Raw genomic sequence first — 17,572 nt, forward strand, 5'->3', positions numbered from 1 at the left:
TAAAAATATTTGTATGTTTGTTCACCCTTAAACTCAGTAGCACCCCTTCTTCACCTGTTTTTTTTTTAAAGATTTCATTTATTTATTCATGAGAGATACAGAGAGAGAGAGAGAGTCAGAGACACAGGCAGAGGGAGAAGCAGGCTCCACGCAGGAGCCCCACGTGGGACTCAATCCCAGAACTCCAGGATCAGGCCCTGGGCTGAAGGCAGTGCTAAACCACTGAGCTACCCAGGCTGCCCTCACCTGGTTTTAATAACAAGTTATTGGCACTCACTTCATACCTGACACAACATCAGCTCCATTATCACACTACAAGCTAAAAATGTTTGAACTCCACATGCTGACAGCATTATACTATACTGTTTTTCTTTGTCTCTAAAACAAAGAGATGTATTATTTCTGTCTTAGAAATGTTCATCCATAAATTTCCTGTTTTCTTCCAAGAGTAGAATGTAGGGCAACTTGTTAGAGGCTGCATAGTTAGCACACTGGATGGGAAGCCAGTTCTCATGGCTTTATTTCTGCTTTTCATGCTTCATTTCACAGAAAATTCACTTTTCTGTGTCTTAATTTCCCCAGCTACAAAGAAAGAAGAAACGATTTCTTTTGTAAACATAGGAGTAAAGTTTTAATGACTAGGTTTAATGGGTTCCTTTAATTTCCTACCTAGATCTATTACTAAGCATGCTCTAATTTGAAAAAAAAAAAAAAAGTGCTGCCACTTTTCAAGGCTGCTAGCTTACATAAATCTATATATTAGAACCAACCAGTTTGTGCACATTGTCATGACTACAGAAATTCTTATGCATATGATTTGAGAAACATTTTATGGTATTATGGAAAAGTGGATGAAAATGGCCTTAGGTTCCATTTAACTAGTTAGGTTTAAAAGTCACTGGTAAAGCAAAGGAGAGCATAGTTTGTAAAGAACTAAGTCAACAATTAACTCCTTGAATGCTCCTCGAAAATAATAAATCCAGAAAATCAAGTAAATTATTTTGTATTTAGTTCCTCTAGATATTGTTGCCTTGTAGATATTTGGTAGGATTTTTCTCTTCTTCATTTGAAAAACATTTGTATACCCTTGTCTGAAAAATCATTTCTTTCTAAACCTCTTGAATTTGTTGAGGTTTGTTTTGTGGGCTAATATGTGACCTATTTTCCTTGCCATTTGCAACAACATGGAACCAGAGAGTATAAAGTTAAGTGAAATAAATCAGAGAAAGACAAATACCCTATGATTTCACTCATATATAGAACTTAAGAAACAAATGAGCAAAAGGAAAAAAATAAGAGAGAGAGACAAACCAAGAAACAGACTCTTAACTATAGAGAACAAACTGATGGATACCAGAAGGGATGTGGGTGGGGGGGGGTGGGTTAAATTGGCAATGGGGTTAAAGAGTATACTTGTTTGATGAGCACAGGGTGATGTATGAAAGTGTTGAATTACTCTATTGCAGACCTGAAACTAATATAACAGTGTATGTTCACTAACTAGAATTAAAATAAAAACTTTAGGAAAAATAAATATATAAAATATAATAAAATCAAATGAAATAAAAAAAGGAAATCCCTTCTTTTGTCATATTTAGAGATTTGTAGAGTTAAGAAAATTAACATAGAGGCATATTATAATGCTGACTTTGTTCCTGACTAAATGTCTTACCCTAGTTGTATATCTTAACCCTCCAATGTTTCAGCTTCTTCAGCTGCAAAGTAAGGCACAGCACAGGGAAGATCCAAACATCTGCATGCTCACTGCAAGCATTACTCATCAAGGATAAAACTTTCCTGTTGACCTCACATATTGCCTCAGAATCCTTTTCCTCACAGCATATTTCTGAATTAGATTTTACCTGTTTATTGAATGCTTACTATATGCCAGGCACTGTTTTCAATGCTTATGTGTGTTAACTAATTTAATGATGGCACAATTATATGAGGTATGCACAATTAATATACTTATTTTGGATGAGAAAAATGAGGCCTAATAATTCACCTATATTAAGTGACAGAGCTTGAAGTCAAGCAGCCTACGTTTTTCTACACTTTGATGCTCTGCCTTTGGGTTCTATAGAGTCCATTTAAACACTATGGTTAGTATTGAAAGCATGACACAAATATTTGACAGTGATAAGCATCCTCTGCTCTTTGGGGACTTTTTAAAAGTTTTTTCACAGCTTTATTCCCAGCATGTAGCTCAATGCCTGGCACAGTATCTGGCATAAAATGGGCACTCAGTAAATAATGATTGAATAAATGAATGCTGACCTTTCCCTGATGGTTTTACAGTGCTTTTTAAAAATACTTCCAGGGATCCCTGGGTGGCACAGCGGTTTAGCGCTTGCCTTTGGCCCAGGGCACGATCCTGGAGACCTGGGATCGAATCCCACGTCGGGCTCCCGGTGCATGGAGCCTGCTTCTCCCTCTGCCTGTGTCTCTGCCTCTCTCTCTCTGTGTGACTATCATAAATAAAAATAAATAAATAAAATACTTCCATATTATTTTATTTTTATATCAGTCTATTATTCCACAAAGTTTCTATTGATCATTTTTCAGACAGAATCCTAATTGGTTTCCTAACCAAAGCTCTATCTTAGTTCTTCACTAGTGGAGTGTTTATTCTCATTTTAACAGTTTATTTGGACCCCACCAGTCCTGCGTTCAACAATGGGAAAATTCTTAATTGTTGGGATGGTAATGATACTTCGTATGAGCTGCCTTCTTTCATGCAAGAGAAGCAGCCTGAAAGCAGGGTAGTCAATTGCCAAATTGGGGAAAGCCTTGACTGGCTAAGGAACAGATTCTCTTCAGTATAATTAGTAGAGACTTGCAATGACCTAGGTGGTTATTTAACTAAAAAAAGAAACATAAATGAAACCAAAATTGGATAATTTTGAGGGGATTTCATGGTGAGTCACTGAACGTTAGAACTTAATGACACAAAAAGAACAAATTGGTAAGCTAGTATTTATGGTAAAGTATATGGAATTAGAGTCAAGACAACTTAAAATCAATGACATTTTTTCTTAATTATTATGCACTAACAGATTAATACCTAACTTACCTGAATTATAAATAACATAAAAGCTACAGATAACCAGAAAGGCACACAAATTTAGAGTGTGCTCACCAATGTTATTTTCTACAAAGAACTACAAGTATATTCGGGGAGTACATAATCTTAGAAAGCTCCTGAGATATATGTCTGACAACCATGACTTTTGATACCATTATATTTCTCCCAAACACCATCTCAAATTCAGAGATGAAGACTTGGGGCAACTTCAAACAACAGAAATAAGAGTGTACTGACATCTACTGCAGTGTATAAGAAAAGAGCTAGAACAGAAAGGGAACAAAGATATACCCCTCAAAAGCTGCTGACAGGAGCTCAAGGAGCTCCTGCTTAAAGGGCAGAGAGGAGCCCAGGGGGAGCTCCTTACTGGTGCTAATTGTACTGTACAGTCAGTTGCCTCACTCAGTTCCTTCCTGGCTAGTACAATTCCTCCCAAAGCACAGAGTACCAGCTACTGTGCTCCAGGGATAATTCTGCACAGCTCTGAGGAGAAAGCATTCCTTGCATATATGGAGTTGAAAAAAAAAGCTGTCCAAAATAAGATGGAGATATTGTCATTGTAGTAAAATGGAGAAACTACTTATTTTAATTAAAAATAACCAACACTGGGAGACAGGATGGAGACAGAAGAGACTTGCCATGCATATGCCACTGAAGAGACTTGCCATACATATGCCACTGAAAAGTTATGGCCCCAGAGAGGGGCCAGCATAAACAGACATCAACAGTTCATGTGACATGACATTCCCTCCTCTTAGAAGGAGGAATGGTTGCTAGTGAGTTCAAAATCAAATGGCGAATTTTGCCTATACATTGTCAAGATGCTTTGGCTACTTTCCACCCTTTTGGCAGCCCCTGACCCAAGTAGCAAACTCATACCATTTTGTCATAGTCCAAAGAGCCACCTTCTCAGGTTTATCCATTTCCAAAGAGGCTCATGCTCCAAAACTGTTCTTCTCACCCTGTTATAGACTAAATTGTGCCTGCTCAAAATTCATACATTGAAACACTAACCTCCAATGTGATGGGTTTTGGAAAAGGGCATTTGGGAGGCTAATTAGGTTTAAGTGAGATCTTGAGGGTAGAGCACCCATGATAGGATTAGTGCCATAAGAAGAAGAGACAACAAAGAGCATAGCTTTCTCTCCTTCATGCACAGAGAAAAGGCCAAGTGAGGACATGGTGCGATGGCAGTGTCTGAAATCTAAGGAAAGAACCTCACCCTACTTGCATCTTGACTTCAGACTTCCATCTCCAGAACTGTGAGGACTAAATTTCCCTGTTTTAGTCACCTAGCCTATGTTATTTGGTTATAGCAGCCTGAGGTGACTAAGAAATCCCATCTGCCCATGTCATCCAAAATTGTATTAAAGCATAGGAAAAGAATGGTATTTAAAAAAAATGTTTTTCTCACAGAGTCAAATGACCCAGGTTCCACTAGAAGTAAGTCATGTAGACTTGGCCAAGGTACTCATCTGCTCTTGATGTCACCCACAAAACTGTATGACCCCTAACCTAATGGAAACTTGGGAGACAAGACTGATTGCTCTTCTGTGAGGGATGATGGAAGAGTAAAGGGTGCAAATTTTCAGTGCTGGGGCTAGAGAGTGGGGCATCACCATATTCATCCCACCCCTCAGTACTGAAAGCTTTCAGGGAGCAAAACAATGCCACTTAGTGGAGTCCAGAGCCCCTTAGACCAAGCTCTGCCTCCCTTTACACTGGAGGCATATTTCCACTAGGGCAAGTCCATCTGAGAATCAATGCAACAGGCCCCTCTCCCCTAAGTCCAGCTTGCACATAATTTACTGATCATAGAGGGTTGCAAAAGTTCAGCTCTGGAGGAAAATAGTATCTAGCTTCCTTTGTACATTTTTCATTAGTTATTAATTATAAATTTTTCAGTTGTTTTATTTTTTCAATTCTTTATTCCTTTTAATTTTTATTTATTTTTTATTTTTAAAAAGATGTGTTTATTTTAGAGAGAGAGCACAGGCAGGAGGGGCAGAGGGAGAGGAAAAGAGAATCCCAAGCAGACTCCACAGTGTGAAGCCTAATGCAAGACTTGATCCCAGGACCCTGAGATCATGACCTGAGCTGAAACCAAGTCAGATGTTCAACCAACTGTGCCACCTAGGTCCCCTTAATTTTTATTTCATTCTATTTTATTATTTATTTATTTATTTATTTTTAAAGAGTAGACAATTTATTGAGAGCTGCTCCGCCCCACACTTGCAGTGTCTAGGTCACTTTTTCCTCTTGTAGATATTGTGCACAAGGCCCAAGAAGATGGCTGGGGGCAAGGGCAAGGCGCACTGCTCGATGAGGCTCATGAGATGGCTGTAGCTGTCTTCCTCATACTGGGTGAAATTGGCCAGCAGGTTCAGCTCCTCCTACAGCACCTTCACCCGGGCCACCTTCTCTGGCTCTTTCTGCCCATAATTCTCCTTCCACTCCTCTGGAGATGCCTGCTGCAGACACTGAACCACCAACCAGCTGCACTTGTTGTCCTGAATATCTGTGCCAATCTTACCCGTCACACTGGGATCCCCAAAGAGATCCAGGAAATCATCCTGAATCTGAAAGAACTCCCCCATATTCAGCAGGATCTTCTTAGCATTGGCATGCTCTTTCTCCCCATCGATCCCTTACATATACATGGCAGCAGCCATGGGAAGATATAACGAGTAGAAGGCCATCTTGCACTTGACAATAGACTTGTACCTCTTCTCAGTGAACCTGCTGAGATCCACGCTGCCCTGTGGGGAGGTGATGAGGTCCAGGGTCTGTCCAATCTCAGTCTGGTAGGAACTCTGGAGGAAAAGCTCAATCAGGTCCAGGTAATAGGGCTGCTCCTGGCAGTAGACCTTCAGCAGGCAGTAGATACATGCTTCCAGAAGCAAAGCATCATTGATGGCATCCAAGCCTATGCCTGGCTTCTGATACCAACAGATCTGCCCCTGTTGGGTGAGAGACGAGTCCATGATATCATCTGACACCAGGAAGAAAGCCTGGAGCAGCTCCATACACCAGCCCACAGTCAGGGCTCACTGCAGACTAGCAGCATCCTGCTTCCTGGGATCCACCAGCTCCTGAAATGCTATCAACACAGTCAAAACCTGCTGGTACTTGCCTCCAACAGCATTGTACTCCAAGACTTCCTTGAGCTGGGCAATAGCATCTCCCATCTCTAGGTGGCCCATGCCATCCTCAGTCAGCATCTTGACAATCTGGGGGAAGTGCTGGATGAAATCCTGCCTTGCTTGGGCATAAGCGTCCAACTTCTGGGCTCCATTCATTCTGCTCCTGGATGTCAGCTCTACTAATTTTTATTTTTATGTATATTTTATATTTTTATTATTTGTTTCCTTTCTATACACACACACACACACACACACACACACACTTTTCTTTCTTTCTTATTTTGAGATCTAGTTTCTTTTAACAAGCAGACCAAAACATACTTAGGATTTAGTTTGCTGTTGTTGTTTTGTTATTTTCTCTTTTTTTCTCTGCTTTTCTTTTCTGGGCAAAATGATGAGACAGAGAAATTCACCCCAAAAGAAAGAGGAGGAGGTAGTACTCCCAGCCAGGGATTTATATGGATATAAGTAAGATGTCTGAACTAGAATTTAAAACAATGGTTATAAGGATATTAATAGGGCTTGAGAAAACTATAGAAGACACTAGAGAATCTCTTACTGTAGGAATGAAAGAACTAAAATCTAGTCAGACTGAAATTTAAAATGTTACAACCAAGATGCATCCCAATTGAAGGCCATAAAAATGAGTGTGAATGAAGCAGAAGAGCAAAACAGTGATAAAGTAGATGAAATTACAGAAAACAATGAAGCTGAAAAGAAGAAGGGAAAAAAACTATTAGATCATGAATTTAGACTTAGGGAACTCAGTGACTTCATAAAGCAAAATAATAGCCATATTACAGGACTTCCAGAAGTAGAGTGGGGAAAAGGGGGCAGAAGTTTTATTTGAACAAATTAAAGTTGAAAACTTCTCAAATCTGGGGAAGGAAACAGGCATTGAAGTTTAAGAGGCACAGAAAACTCCCCTCAAAATCAACAAAAATAGGCCCAACCCATAACATATTATAGTGAAACGTGCAAATTCCAAAGATAAAGAGAAAATTCTAAAAGCAACTCGAGATAAGAGATCCCTAACCTACAAGGGGAGACACATAAGGCTGGCAGCTCTGTGACCTGTTCACAGAGACCTGGCAGGCCAGAAATGTGCTAAAAGGGAAAAATATGCATCCAAGAACTTTATCCAGCAAAGCTGTCATTCAGAATAGAAGGAGAGATAAAGGGGGAAGGGGGTAGGATCCTAAAGGAATTTGAGAACATTAGACCAGTCGTGCAAGAAATATTAATGGTTGACCCTTTGAACAGAGAGACCAAAATTAACAAAGACTAGAAAACAGAGATAATCTACAGGAACTCATAGCAATGACAGATCATCTAAGCACAAGATCAACAAGGAAACAATAACTTTGAAAGACACACTAGGCCGGATGGACTTAACAGATATATTCAGAGCATTTTATCCTAAAGTAGCATAATACATATCCTTATACAGTGTACATGGGACATTCTCCAGAATAGATCACATACTAGGTCACAAATCAGGCCTCAACAATAAAAAAAAAAAGACTGAGATCACACCATGCATATCTTCTGAACACAATGTTATAAAACCTGAAGCCAACCACAGGAAAAAATTTGGAATGACCACAAATACACGAAGGATAAACATGCTACTAAAGAATGAATGGAAATCAAAGAAGAAATTTAAAAATATATGGAAACAAATGAAAATGAAAACACAACCATTCAAAATCTTTGGGATAAGCAAAGGTGGTCCTAAGAGGGAAGTATATTGCAATACAGACATACCTCATGAGGCAGGAAAAATATGGAAAGAACCCTATGTACATCAACAGATGAATGAAGATATGGGTTATACGCACACATGTGTGCATGCACACACATGCACACACACACACAAATGGAATATTACTCAGCCATCAAAAAGAATGAAATCTTAACCATCTGTAATGATGCGGGTGAAACTAGAGAATATTATGCTAAGCAAATAAATCAATCAGAGAAAGACAAATTATCATATGGTTTCACTCATTTGTGGACTTTAAGAAAAAAAACAGATGAGCATGTGAGAAGTGGAAAGGAACAATAAGATGAAAACAGAGAGGGAGGTAAACCCTAAGAGATTCTTAAGTATAGGGAACAAACTGAGGGTTACTGGAGGAGAGGTGAGGGAGATAGGGTAACTGGGTGATAGGCATTAAGAAGAGCACGTGATGTAATGAGTAGTGGTGAATCACTAAATTCTACCCCTGAAACTAATAATACATTACATGTTAACTAAATTGAAATAAAAAATAAATAAGCAATTTATATATATATATATATATATATATAAATTCCATTCTAACCCTAAATAAAAAGAGGAACTCAACCACCCTTGCTTCAGGGAGTCATGGCTTTGGGAGCCATTGCCAGTGATCTTATTCGCTGCAAATAAAGTTTTCTTCCTATTACAACTCAGTCTTATGCAGTGTCTGACTCACTAAGGATCAAACTCATGTTGGTTTAGTTACACTAGTTCTGACCTTTCCATCCAAAAGTACTGAATTTCCAAGAGCTGCTTATTTGTCACATGAATGCAATTGGCATAAAGTCCACAGGAGATATCTTGAGAAGGGGAGCTCCCTGTGCTCATTTTTAGTATATGACATTTATCTCCACCATCATGATAGAAAAACAAGGGCTAGCAAATTGACCCTCTGCTTCTGCAGCTGATGACCCTTGGTGAAGAATGTTAGAACAGACATAAGCTAGCCCTGGAGACTTGGACTAATGCCAACAGCAATAAATACAGCTTGCTTTGTGGCTGTCACGCTGTCTTAAGGCCTGAATGGTCAACGGAAGCCACTATTTCACATTGCTGTGCTGTGTCTGTGTCTCCCACTCCGCTGAGCTGAAGTTGGCAGTACATCTGCACAGGAAGAATCAAGCCCTTCAGTACATAAAATGTCCAGTAGTTGGGCATTGCATCTGGTTATGGTTACTATATATCACTACCTTCTTAGGGCTTTCTTTAGGCAAAGAAATCCATTTTGCCAAATTGGAAAGGCAAGCATCTCTATCTACTTCCTGTCATCCAGGACTTCAAATATATCCATAAAATCATGTTCCAGGGTATTATGAAAATTACTCCAAGACATTTCAGAAAAACTGGTTCACACTATTCTGGGATCTCTACATTCTTATTTCAGTCCTTGACTAAAATGCAAACGGTATACAATAGCAACCCTGTGCTCAAAGAAAGGAGACTTCTCTTTAAGCCTTAGGTAAAGGAAGGCAATTTAAAGGAAAGCAATTTAAATGACAATCCTTTTAACTTTTCCTCACCTTGGCCCATGCAACTTTGTCCTTGTTCATCTAAATTCTAACAGAATGGAGCTAATGTAAAAGGAACTCTGAAATAAATGACAGATGTGAATGACTGGGACAGATTTGAAAGATGTCTTTAGGGTTATTTGGACTAAAAATAACTTCCATAATCCTTACAGCTTTCCTTTTTTTTTTTTTTTTTCCTTACAGCTTTCTTAGGAAGCAATGAAAAACTATGCAGGGTACACTGTATTCATGAGAATAGGACTTTTGCTTTTGAAAAGGACAGTCTTAAAATACTGTGAAATGGGAAAATGTTCAAAGTGATACCATGTAACAAAAACCGTGGTTGGATCCCAGAGAATGTTTCACTGTTCAATTCACAAAACCATTGCTAAACCCATATAGGTATTGTAGGAAAGAAAGGAAAATTCTATCCAGGAAAGTGCATCTTTAAATATTAATTTTAGAATTACATTCCTTAGAAGTCCATCTTAAATATGTGGTACAACCGTTTGTCGTACAGATGTAGAGCAGTGTTTCTCAACTCAACATTTGAAAATGTTTTTAGTGTTTTAAATAAGTGACAGCTAGAGAAAATTTTTGCTAGGTGCATACACACACAAACTAAACCAAAAGTAGGAAATTCTTTTCTTTTCATCCAGCTGACCATCCCTCAGATGTAATGGACTTACTCAGAGCTTGAAAATTCAAGTGGAACTCAATGCCACGATGTTCTAGAACGTAAAGGATCCCCAGGGAGGACTCTCCGAGGAAAGTAGATCTTACCGGATTTAGAAATCATTTTCACTCACAAGGTGGTGAAATAAAGAAGGATGTTTTATAACTATATTTTGTGGTAATTCCAAATGACAAAGGGTATTGATCCTCTAGGCAACAAACCAATGTGAAAGGAGCCCAAAGTGAATATGTCAAGGGTAGGTTTAAGGAAACCAGATATTATTTTTAATTATCAGTTTATTAAAATATAATATGTTGTTCTTTTACATTAGGACAGAATTAATGAATTCAGCTTCTCTGCTCCATGCGATAATACCCAAGCATGAGTTAAGAAACAATTATTTTCATACTCATATGTAATTTAAACCCTTTCGTAAATAAAGATTGTACAGTATGAATGTGGGAAAGAGAATGCATAATTTTTTTCATATTTAGTAAAAAAGGGAAATATATCAAAGGCAGAAAAATGTATAGTCTTTTGTTTCAGAGAAGTAGAACATAAAAATATGCAAATTTAGACTCCCCAATAGAATGTAACACGTTAAACATTTATTAAATAACTAACATGACACCACAAATATTATCCTGTATAAGATTCAAAACAGCCTATGAATGCATTTTTGTCATACTTTCATTCTTTTAACAGATTACAGAACTAGCTCAGAGGGGCCACAAAGCTAATAAATGGCAAGCCTAGTCAGATGACTGGAGATAGAGTGCCAAATAGGGATGCCTGGGTGGCTCAGTGGTTGAGAGTCTGTCTTTGGCTCAGAATATGATCCTGGGATCCTAAGATTGAGTCCCTCATCAGCCTCCCAAATCAGGGAGCCTGATTCTCCCTCTGCCTATGTCTCTGCCTCTCATGAATAAATAAATAAAATCTAAAAAAAAAGAAAAGAAAAAGTGTCAATTATTCATGCCTGTTGTCTCTGTGACATTGGTTAGGGCACTGAGAAGCAATAGGGGAAATAGGCATGCCTGGGTGACTGAGTCAGTTAAGCTAGTGATTCTTTATTTCAGCTTAGGTCTTGATCTCAGGGTCCTGTGTTCAAGCCCCATATTGGGCTCCACACTGGATGTGGAAGCTACTTTTTAAAAAGTGGAGGAGGGAAGAAGAAGAAGCACAGAGGAATTAATCCAGCTCTTTTAGACTTTACAGGCTCTTCTACAAAGTAAATGCTATGAAGTTCTGCAATGGAAATATGAAGCCCACTGGAAACACCAAAGGAATAGTCCTCATTTCTCCCTCACAGAAGAAATGTGGGGAAAAGGAGCAAAATATGATGGGAGATGTAAGTTCGAATCATAAGAAGTTTACTCTTCAGGCCTGAGCAGTCTGGCACAGGGAGGGAGGAGACAAGTGGAGTGCATGAGTGGAAACGTAGCAGTAAGAAGCAGCTTGGCATCATTGGAAACGCTTGTGGCTCAGTATGGCTGTTTAAATGGAGGGCAGAAGAGGCAGAGCTAAAGATGGCATAGGAAGGTGAGAAATGATGCATCTAAAAAAGATGAGAAAAAATCATGAAGGGTTTTTTGTCCTTTGATAAGAATTTTAGGTTACATTTTTCTTTGCCATTGAAAAACATGAAAAAATGTAAGCAAAAATGCTCTTCTAAGCATTCTCAATATGCTTAGAAGAGAGAGAGGGTGATAAGAAATAAAACAGGAAGGAGAAGGAACAGTTGGGAGAGTATTCAATTATGCAGACTAGACATGATGATGGTCCTGAGCAGGAGCTTGGCTTGCTTTTTCATGTTTCACACATTGCTGTATGTAAATTTACAAAAGTATTATATAAAGCAGTTTAGCAGTATGTAGCTAGAGTAATAAAATTGCTCCTACTGAGGGAAACAATTGGTATTATTTCTAAGAGAAATATCAATAATATATTCAACAGATCAGAGCATCTTTACAGTGGTAAGAATAGAATAACGGGCACAAAAAAATTCACAAGACAACTTCAAGTGAGAAATGTCTTTAACAACTAATAATTTAAGACCTGGATTTAAAACATTCGGTCTATCATTTAAAAAAAAAATCCATAGTTGGCAAGACAAAGTGACATTTCCAAATACTTGTGGTGAGACTGTAAGTTGATCCAAATACTCTAGAAATAAATTGGATAATAGGTACAAGGAAAAGTTTAAAATTTTCACATTCTTTAATTCAATAATTAAACTTCTGGGAAACTATTCAAATAAATAACAAGGAGCCTACTAGAGTGGTATGAATGTTAGAGCACTGGATCACTGAGGTTTAAATCTAACTGCTCTATGACCTTAGTGAAATTAGATAATGTCTGTTTCTTCAGCTGTAAAATGTGGATCATAATGGGACCTGCCTGAAAGTGTTGCTTGGAGTCTGAAATGAGTTGACTGTTAAGTACTAAAAACATGTACATAGTATTGAATGAGCATTTATTTGCTAAATAAATGTGTGGAGACTGAGAAAATTAAGGCCATTCCACTTTAAGTTCAGCGTTAGCACAAGTACAGCCATGCCAGGCCCCTGTGAATAAGAGCTGAACTTTACCTTACTTCAGTTATAGGAAGAAAACAGCTTACAGCTTAATATCCTAGAAAGCCCCATATTAGAATAAGAACAGAGCTCAAAACCCTTGAAAGCCCCATATCAGAATGTAAACAGAACTTGACAAATTCCTCCACCCCTTCTGGAGGTCCCCTAGACCAGCCCTTAAAACTAAGCTGAAACCCACCTCAGGGCCCAAGTCCCTGCTCCGCTGTGTCGGGTATACTTGAACCCAAGCTCGAGCTTGTAAATAAACCCTCGTGTGTTTGCATCGGTGTCGGCTCCTTGGTGGTTTCTTGGATTCGCAATCTTGGGCACAACATTTGGGGGCTCGTCCAGGATCTGAGAAACCACCAGGACCCCATCTGGAGGGTTTCACGCGTGGTGAGTGCACTCAACTTTTTCCACCTTTTGCGTGCATATTTTCTGAGAGCTCTAAACTGTACTTTTACCTGTAGGAATTCCGATCTGTATTGGGTCTGCATTGGCTTAGGCGGACGTGCTGGTGGGCCGTCGACCGGAGGTCTTGAGGAGACATCCTTTGCCCCTGCCAAGAGGATGGGTTCCTCATCTGTAAGAGGATGGAGGTCCTCATCTGTAAGAGGATGGAGGTCCTCATCTGTAAGGAGGGCCGGCTGCCAGCCCTTCGGGTTACTTTCTGTTTTGTCTCTGTGGTTGCATTGGAACATTGGTCTGTGTTACTATGTCCTTGTTAACTGTGCATTTGTCTGTGTTGTTGGGTCCTTGTTAATTGCCTTTACTGTCTGTCTTGGTGTGGATCGGGGACATAATGGGGGAGACAGAAACCACTCCCCTGTCTCTTATGCTCTCCCACTTCTCGGATGTTAGGGAAAGAGCTCGTATTCTGAGCATAGACATATGGAGAGAGAGATTCCAAATTTATTATACATCAGAATGGCGAACCTTTGACATGGGATGGCCCCGAGAAGGAACTTTCCACCTACCTATTATCTTACAGGTTAAGGCCATGATCTTCAGGGACAAACCAGATGGCCACTCTGCCCAGGTGCCCTACATCCTGATCTGGCAGGACATGATCGAGAATCCCCCCTCCTTAGCTAAAACCATTTTTACCCCCCAAAGCAGGACCCACCAAGATTCTAGCCCCGTGGAAAGCCAAGAAGGAGACTGACTCTATGCCCCAAGCACCCCTTTATCTGGTCTTCCAGGATTCCTCCCCGGAGGACCTGATTCTCCCACTGCCCTACCAGGAACCCCCTCCCCCTTCCGCCCCTCCATTGGAGGCACCGGGGGCTGCAGAAGGGGCACCACCCATCCCTGAGGAGGGAGTCCCTGTGTGCAGGCCAGTAGCAGGGATACGTGGCCGGACCCACCGGACGGCCCCACCTCCAAATGCGGGCCAGCCGACTCCACCGCCCTTCCTCTCCATGCCATGAGGCCCCCCGACGAGACTGGTGAACAGCTAATGTTATATTGGCCGTTCTCCACCAGTGATTTATATAATTGGAAAACCCAAAATGCAAAGTTCTCTAATAATCCGAGAGATCTAATCGGGCTTTTAAATATTGTTCTCTTTACCCACCAGCCTACTTGGGATGACTGCCAACAGCTCTTGCAGGTTCTCTTCACCACCGAGGAGAGAGAACGAATTCAGGTGGAAGCCCAGAAGTCTGTCCTGGGAGAGGACAGACAGCGCCTCAAAATCCAGACCTCATAAATGCTGCCTTCCCTTTATCCCGCCCCACCTGGGACTACAACTTGGCTGAAGGCAAGGAGAGACCCCGGGTCTACCACCAGACTCTAATGGCAGGTCTCAAAGCTCCCGTGCACAAGCCTCCCAATCTGGCCAAGGTCTATGATGTGAGGCAGGGTAAGGATGAGAGTCCAGCAGCCTTCTTAGAGTCATGGAGGCTTTTAGGCAGTACACCCCTATGAACCCAGAAGCCCCGGAAACAAAGGCTGCAATTATCATGGCTTTTGTTAAGCAGGCCGCTCCGGACATTAAAAAGAAATTGCAAAGAGTAGAGAGACTGGGAGAAAAGAGCTTGCAGGACTTAGTGATAGCAACAGAACGAGTCTATAATAATAGAGAAAGTCCAGAAGAACAACAAACCAAACTAAGTGACCAGCAGACCCAAAACCTGGCCAAGATCCTGCTGGCCACAACCATGGACGACCCACAGGAAAGACGGAGGCACCTCAAGAAGCTGGCTTCAGGGACCGGTAAGGAGGATGGCCCTGGTCCCCCTCGGGAGTGCCCTAAGCTGAACAAAAACCAATGTGCTTATTGCAAAGAGGAGGCCACTGGGTGAAAAGCTGCCCTAACAAAAGATCTAAGGCCCCTGCCAAGATCTTAAAAATGGAGGAGCTGGATGATTAGGGGAGTCAGGGTTCGGCACCCTTCCCCGAGCCCAGGGTAACTCTTAGAGTGGAGGGGCAACCTGTTGAATTCCTAGTAGACACTGGGGCACAACATTCGGTTTTATTACAACCCCAAGGGAAATTGGCAAGCAAGACTTCATGGGTGGAAGGGGCCACGGGCACCAAACAGTACTCATGGACTACTCGAAGAACTGTGGATCTTGGCATGGGCCAGGTATCCCACTCCTTCATGGTCATCCCTCAGTTTCCCTATCCGTTGTTAGGTTGGGATTTGCTCACCAAGATGGGGCACAAATTCACTTCCATCCGGAAGGGGCAAAAATCCTAAACAAAGAGGGGCGCCCGATTCAGGTGCTTGTCCTGAGTTTAGAAGACGAATATTGTCTCCACCAAATGCCCTCAGCCCCAATGAGTGACATTGACTGTTGGCTGCAGGAATTTCCCCAAGTGTGGGCAGAAACTGGGGGAATTGGGCTGGCCCAGCACCGACCAGCCATAACTAAAGCCGGAGGCCGACTGTGTCAGAGTCTGCCAATATCCATGCCTCTCGTCTCCCTAACCCAGACTGGGACCCCCCTCCGCATGACTGTCAAGAAATTTCGGCACAGGTGCACGGAATCAGAGCTGATCTCTAGGACCAGCCACTGCAGAACGCGGACGCCACCTGGTACACGGATGGCAGCAGTTTCATCTGAGAAGGAATCGGATGCGGGGGCAGCTGTAACCATGGAAACGGAGACCCGATCTGGGGACACCAACCCTGCCCGACACCCCCCAACTATACTGATGCTGATTTACACTGGATCAAACGCTTGCCCATGACCCAGTGCTTGCGTGGCTGGTGGAGGGCCGCAGACTCCAGCATCATCCTGCCAGAGGAACTAGGACGGCGAGTCCTATCCCAAATGCATCGGAGTACTCACATGGGGACAAGGAAGATGGAAGACCTCATACGACATGCAAAGATCACTATTAAAGACTCTCGAGCAAAGATTGAGCAGATTGTGGCGAGCTGCCACACATGTCAGTTAACTAATGCCACTGCCCATGGATCTAACCCGGCTCCGAGGGGACCGCCCAGGAGCCTACCGGGAAGTAGACTTCACTGAGGTAAAACCTGGAAAATACGGATACAGGTATTTACTAGTGTTTGTAGATACTTTTTCAGGATGGACAGAGGCATTTCCCACCAAACATGGAACAGCACAGACCGTGACCAAGAAACTGCTGGAAGACATCTTACTGAGGTATGGCTTTCCTGTTAGGATCGGATCAGACAACGACCCAGGATTCGTCTCTAAGGTAACACGGGGAGTGGCACTAGTACTTGGGGCAGATTGGAAATGACATTGTGCATATAGGCCCCAGAGCTCAGGACAGGTAGAGAGGATGAACAGAACATTAAAGGAGACCTTAACTAAATTAGCCCTGGAGACTGGCAGGACTGGGTGACTCTCCTCCCCTTTGCCCTATATAGGGTGAGGAACTCCCCATATAAGATGGGACTGACTGACTCCCTACGAGATCCTGTTCGGTCTTCCTCCACCTGTTATCCCCAATTTAAATCCTGAGGTGCTTGCTGAATTTGATGACCACCAACTTCTTTTCTCCCTCCAAATGTTACAACGAACCCATGAGCAGGTGTGGCCTAAGGTGAGGGCCCTCTATGAGACTGGGCCACCCCCAGACCCCCATCGATATTGGCCAGGTGACTGGGTGTATGTGCAGAGATACCAACACCAGACACTTCAACCTCGCTGGAAGGGACCTTACATCATGATCCTGACCACTCCCACCGCTCTCAAGGTTGATGGGATTACTCCCTGGGTCCACTACACCCACGTCCCGCCAGCTGACCCACACGCCCTTCTCAAGGACTTTGTTCTAGAATGGAAAAGCCAACTGGACAAGGACAATCCCCTAAAGCTAAGAAGACTGCACCATTCTCACTTATTTCCCACCTCCAAGACTCCTTAGTCTGAGCTTGTCCTTTAAAATAAAAGGGGATTAGACTTAGTCTTCTTACATCAAATGGTGTGTGGGTGAGGTATGTACTGCCTTAAAGGTAGGATGTTGCTTCTTTGCTGGAATGTAAATGGGAGCGAGAACAGCAACAAGGTTGGTTAGAATCCTGATTTAATCATTCCCCCTGGCTCACTCTGAGAGCAACCTGGACCCATGATTCGGTTCTTCCTTAGGTTCCTCTGAGAGGGGGAAATGTGGAGGCCGAGAAAATTAAGGCCATTCCACTTTAAGTTCAGTGTTATCACAAGTGCAGCCATCCCAGGCCCCCGTAAATAAGAGCTGAACTTTACCTTACTTCAGTTACAGGAAGAAAACAGCTTACAGCTTAATATCCTAGAAAGCCCCATATTAGAATAAGAACAGAGCTCAATACCCTTGAAAGCCCCATATCAGAATG

General features: G+C 41.8%; 1 pseudogene; it reads right to left on the reverse strand.

The window, feature by feature from the left end:
* Positions 1-5,331: 5,331 nt before the first annotated feature.
* LOC112648291 (farnesyl pyrophosphate synthase-like) lies at positions 5,332-6,390 on the reverse strand (annotated as a pseudogene).
* Positions 6,391-17,572: the final 11,182 nt, after the last annotated feature.

This window comes from Canis lupus, chromosome 7 (assembly GCF_003254725.2).
Source record: "Canis lupus dingo isolate Sandy chromosome 7, ASM325472v2, whole genome shotgun sequence".
NCBI classification, from domain to species: domain Eukaryota; kingdom Metazoa; phylum Chordata; class Mammalia; order Carnivora; family Canidae; genus Canis; species Canis lupus.